Below are 6,321 nucleotides of genomic sequence, written 5' to 3'. Positions count from 1 at the left end.
ATTGAAAAAGAATTTGTAAGAAGAATAATTTAACTGTTAGGCAGAGTAAGATAGCGTCAAACTTGCTTTATGAATGTTAAAAACTAAGAAAAAAATGAAATAGTTTAATTTGTGCAAAATGTCACTCTCAACACAAAGAAAATCAGATTCATAAACAACACTACCTATTTAGAAAGGAGACACTCTTATTTGAGTATCTATTGGAAAGCAAAAAGGAAGGAGATACAGACATAAAAATAAAACAGCCACTCAAATATGTGATGGCTGAAGATTCTAAAGGTAGATATTTCTGCAACAACAGCTATGGGATCTTGAAGAAAAGTCACATCAGTTTGAGAATGTGGCATCCAGGTTGACAACACTGATAAAATACATATATGACTTATTAGACCATAACATTTCCTTGGGTATCAATAATGACCAGTAATGAGAAAGCAAATTGGGTAATTAAGAAAAATACTTGAGCTGAGAAAATGAGCTAAAATCTGCTTTTGGCAGTAAATTATGAAATCATTATTTTACCCAGTTTGATGAGATAAATCATTCAACTATAGACAACTATTTTTTAAAGAACTGAAAGCAAGGGTATTATTTTGGTAGAGAGAAGCTTCAGTGAGGTAAACATACAAACATACAAACATCAAAGGGCTTGGAAACAAGGTAAAAACTAAACAAGTAAAAGCCAGCCACAATGGATGTGACAAAATAGACTATAGGACAGGAGGGACTTGCTTGCTCAAGTATGTCAGCAGAATATGCACACATCCAACATGCTAGTCAAGGTTGAGGGACCAGCCCTGGGGACCAGCCAGATAAAGGGGAAGAAAGAGTGCATTCCAGGCAGAAGGGACAACATGTACCAAAGCTAGGAGGTGAGACAGAGAATGATACATTCAGAGATCATTAATAAGCTCAGTATGTCCAAAACAGTGAAGGAGTAGGCAGGAATGGGGCTGTGGAAGGCCTTGCCTGCCCATAAAGTTGTTTGGCCTTATTCCCAGTGTAGTGGCAAGCTAGGCATTGAGATATTTTAAGTCAGATGTGAAGGAACTCAAATTTGAGGGAGATCACTTTGGCTGCAGAGTGTGTTGGAACCACTCTCAGCCCCACCCGCTAGCGTGGGTAGACCAGTTTAGGAGGCTGTTGCCATCATCCAGGAGAGAGATGATTGGGCTAGGTTGGCAGAAGTGATAACCAGGAAATGTGGACTGATGAGAGACATTTCAGAGGTAAATGGATGGGATGTGGGGGTGCAGTGGAGAAGGAAGTCTGGCTTGGACAGTGGAGTGGGTTGTTAGTGCCCTTCACTGAGAGTGAGACCCCTTGGAAGAGGAGAGGAGGAGAAAGGGGAAGAAGAGGAACAGTTGGAGGAGGAGGAGGAGGAGGAGGAGCTCAAGTTGGGAAAAGCTGAATTTTAGGAGCCAGTGAGTTGTCCAAATGGAGCTCTTCACTGACCAGTTGATCACATGGATCTGGACTTCGGGTGCAAGATAAAAGATGTGGGTATCATCAGCCTACAGACCCTGAGGGTGAACCAGCTGGCTAGAAGAAGCCAGATTATGGAAATGGAGAAGGGAAATGGGAAGCAGGAGAAAACCAGAGGCTCAGACAGCAGAGGCCAAATGTATATCACATGGTGTGGAAAAAGAGAACTTTTGTGACATCCCACATCAATGTCATTTCTTTCCTTGCTACTTTGGTTTCCTATCTATGTGTGTCTGTGTGTCTGGAGGTGGGGTGGGTGGGTTGGGAGTGTGTGATACTTTTATACTCCTTGTATTCTTGGGGCCTTTGAGGGCTCTTGGTGTTCCTCCTCTTTTGAGGAAGGCAATTTCCTTTTTTCCTCCCTCTTTCAGGCTGTTTGTGCAATTCTGTCTGCCAGAGCCTGCTGGTGGGGCCCTCCTAGACATGTTCATTAAGATGCAGCATAATCTAGTAGTGAAGAGCATGAGTTTTGGAGACAGTTAAAACCAATCCCATTAATTTCTAGTTGGATGCACATTAGCAAGGTTGCTTAACTATTTTGTGTCTCTATTTCTCCATCTCTAAACTAATACCTATCTCCAAAGAGATCTTGTCAAAACTGAAATAGATAACACGTAGAAAGCTTTCATCACATTCATTACTATTATTATCATCATTACCATCATCATTTCTATATTTACCATTTCTGATCCAGGACAATCTGGAGCATGCCATTCTAGGGTTTTTATGCCACGCATCAGGAGGAAGAAAGAGCGCCTGAGAAGCATACCGTATTCATGATCTATAATAAACTTTGTACTTTCTAGATGAGGAGAAAATCACAGGTCTAGTTTGAACCTGATGGGGAAGTTCAGGATATTGATTCTCATAGCCCAGGGTAAGGGTTCTCTTTCCAGCAGACTGGTTTGGAGTCTCAGAATCTTTATTGATGAGATTTTGATTGCATGGTCAACCAGTAAATCAGTTCTATACTCACCCTTTAAAATAAAATAAAATAAAATAAAATAGGTAAAACACATTTCTTTGAATTTCAGATCCCTGGGGGCCCTGAGATCCAGATAACAGAAAAGCACTTCTTCACTTAGTAGTCAGAATTGTCATGGTTACCTAATGGTTCACTCAAATTCACAAGTACATTCTGCTCTCCTATAAAGCAGTATTTGCATTTCAAAGAAATCCACATTTTTTTCAAAATTCCCTTCTAAAAATATTTGCTTCAATGGGGAAAACGGAATTAAGGTCTAGAAAAATTGAGACTTGCAATAGCAAAGTTATATTTGCTACAAGAATTTCAATAATAAAGGTTTTATTAGACCTATAAGTATATAGCTATAAAACAGACTTCAGTGAACAAATTCAGGGTTTGATTACATGAAGCATTTGCTCAGGAGTAATGGCTTTTCTTTTCCTTATCCACCAGAATCTTTATCATTAAGACAAAGCTTCTTAAACATTCTTTATCAGTTTTTATCACTTTTATCATCCACTAGTTTTTTTGGATTAAAAAAAAGTTTAAAGGCATCCCAACCAAGTTGGTGTATTCTTAAGCTTAAAAGAAAAATACAAGTGATAATTGCTCCTGATTTCGATGGCCTTAATACCAACCACTCTTTACATAATGCCAAGTAGGTTTCTTAATCGATCACTATATATTCAACTTGAATTATGAAAATATGGTTGTGAGACAAATGCTTGTACTAAATAAAAATAGGCCATTAGCTGGTACTTGGGAATCCTTGTTATGTACATTTTTATATACTCTCACATAATATCCTATAACGTGCTGCAATATTTAATTCTCTCACAATATTAAAAGGTGCAAATGTTTATAAATGAAACTGGTTGAGGAGAAGAGAGGAGAGTAAATTAAATTATAGTATAATTTCTCAAATTTTAATTATGATTTATATTATTTCATTATTTAATTTAACTTTACTTTTTTGTATATTTTTTATTGGAGTTCAATTTGCCAACATATAGTATAACACCCAGTGCTCATCCCGTCAAGTGCCCCCCTCAGTGCCCATCACCCAGTCACCCCATCCCCCCACCCACCTCCCCTTCTACTACCCCTTGTTCTTTTCCCAGAGTTAGGAGTCTCTCATGTTCTGTCACCCTGTCTGATTTTTCCCACTCATTTTCTCTCCTTTCCCCTATAATTCCTTCACTATTTTTTATATTCCCCATATGAGTGAAACCATATAATATTTGTCTTCCGATTGACTTACTTCACTCAGCATAATACCCTCCAGTTCCATACATGTTGAAGCAAATGGTGGGTATTTGTCGTTTCTGATGGCTGAGTAATACTCCATTGTATACATATACCACATCTTTATCCATTCATCTTTTGATGGACACTGAGGCTCCTTCCACAGTTTGACTATTGTGGACATTGCTGCTATAAACATTGGGGTGCAGGTGTCTTAGTTTTTCACTGCACCTGTATCTTTGGGGTAAATCCCCAGTAGTGCAATTGCTGGAGAAAGGGGAACCCTGTTGCACTGTTGGTGGGAATGTGAACTGGTACAGCCACTCTGAAAAACTGTGTGGAGGTTCCTCATAGAGTCAAAAATAGAGCTACCTTAAGACCCAGCAATAACTTGATATATTTTTTAATGAGAAAGGATTTATCTAATGACACATTACTACCTATAGGGTCTTGGTTAATTTACTTACCCTCTCTGGCATCTGTTAAGTTGAGCAAGATAACTTGCAGTTTAAAGACACAGGAATTTCTCCCCAGGCCAAAAAAAAATTTTCTGTTCCGGGAAAGTGTTAATGATAATAAAGATATGAGGGGTTCCTGAAAAGGAGATATCAGTGCCTTACTCCAACGATGTCTCAAAGATGCAGCAAGGCTCAGAAGAGCCATTGTCCAAGCTGCTCCAGCTTTGAAAAAAACTTCTGTTCCTTTAGCACAGAGCACAAGCACCAGAGCCATCAAGCCTGAAATGAGCTTGCAATCTGAAACAATGTGTGTCTCAGCAGACTATGTGACTGTGCCTGCCTTTCTGACACTCTGGCTCCCAAATTTTGACAACACTCAAGGAGTAAGGGAATCACAAACATAAATGAGGCTGATTTTTCTTCCATTTTAGCAAGATAGGGACCCAAAGCTTAAATTCCTCCAAGGTAACGTCTATCCCCATGTGGGCCAAGGCTCCATATGGATATTACATTAATGGGAAGCCCATTTGTCAGAGTAGCAAGGTCCCCTTAACTTGACAACTTCCCATCTCTGCTTGGGTCACCTCTAATTGTCTAGGTGAACAACACCTGACCTTCGCTTAGCAACTTCTTCATTACTTTCAAGTTATTTGGAAGTGAGTTGTAAGGCAGTAAATTTAACATGTGCCAAAACCTGTTTTAAGTGGGATAAATCTGCACATCATATGTCTAAACATCCCTCAAACTTTGTATTAGCCTCCAATCTCTACAGCAGAATACATTTTCATGAGATGCTAAACTGTATGCTATACAGTCCTCCTCCAAAATTTGTACATTGAAGAAGATTTGATTCTTAGGTTAGAAAGAGAAAACTAGCCTCTAAGGGAGACTGCAAGCCAGTGCTGAAGTGAAAGCCTTCTGGTGGGAGAAGCACATGGATAGAAGCACATTTGCGTTCCAAGAATGCTGATTGGCTAGAGTAGAGGTAGTAAATGGTATTGATAATCTATCTAGATTCCACTTACTTGGCTAGTACATCCATTCCTTAGCTCTTCTGAAGGTTGGCTGCTAAGGATTCATAGCTGTATCCTTGTCAGAGGATACCCAGGAGCTAAAACCCCTCTCCCTTCATGCCACCTCACTCATCCACAGTGACTTGCAGTCAGTGGATATAAAAGCCTGGCTCCTTTGTCTCAAGGTGGACTAATTCTGTGGTGCTCTTCATGTCCCAGAGCCGCCTGGGGCTCAGGCTGAGGCTACACTTCAGCTGAACCACAACTATGCCTAGTTTCTTCCCCTGTCCTATACCGCTCTCCTCACCTCCATGCAAGTTTCATCCAAGAACACTTCCTCAATAAACTACTTTCACAAGAGTCCCCATCTCAGGATCTGCTTCTAGGGAACCCCACTTGAAACACAGGGTATTAATATGTTTCATCTCTATGCTTGTCTTTGTTCTCCAGTTTCTCTTTCTCAGTCAAGTCAACTCTACCTCCTTGCCTCAGAGTAAGTTTGTGGCAGGACTTTCCAGATTTTGTTTCCCCAAAATCCAAAGTCCACTGTGACTAACAGAGTTCGGAAAATGAGGGATTCCCCTCACACTAGAGAGAAATCACCTCTCCCACTGGAGGAGGAAAGAAAGAGGTCTTTGAGTCCTTTGAGCAAATGGGACTTCTATCCCGTTTCATGGCAGTCCAGAGAAAAGAGTAGGAACTCAAGGTTGATGACCTGGATCCTATCTGGGGCTCCCAGCCTCACAAAATTCCTGTGTCCCCTATGCAAAGCATGGCACAGAAGCTGCCTAGCTGGCCCATGTAGAAACTTGGATAATGAGTACCATGACTATAATTAATGTGGAAACATATCCCCTTGTAGACAGAGTTTAGTCTACATATTTTTTAGAAAATGAAAACATCTAATTTTTTTTACACCTGAGTCTGAGAACTAAGTTTCATACCTGCTACATGAAAGGTCAGCAAAAGGGGGAAGACTATGATTATCATGTTTTGTTATCAGGAAAAAAATCCATTGCCAGAATGTTTGTGAAGGATTTTCATTAACTAATAAAAGACATCCCCTACAATGTGACCTGAAAAAAATAATTCCAGGGTAACATAAACAGTATGATGCAATAATATTAAACACACTCATCTGCATTCTTACACA

The sequence above is a fragment of the Vulpes vulpes genome, chromosome X (genome assembly GCF_048418805.1).
Source record: "Vulpes vulpes isolate BD-2025 chromosome X, VulVul3, whole genome shotgun sequence".
NCBI classification, from domain to species: domain Eukaryota; kingdom Metazoa; phylum Chordata; class Mammalia; order Carnivora; family Canidae; genus Vulpes; species Vulpes vulpes.
The sequence above is the reverse complement of the archived record's forward strand: the minus strand, read 5'-3'. Positions refer to the sequence as shown.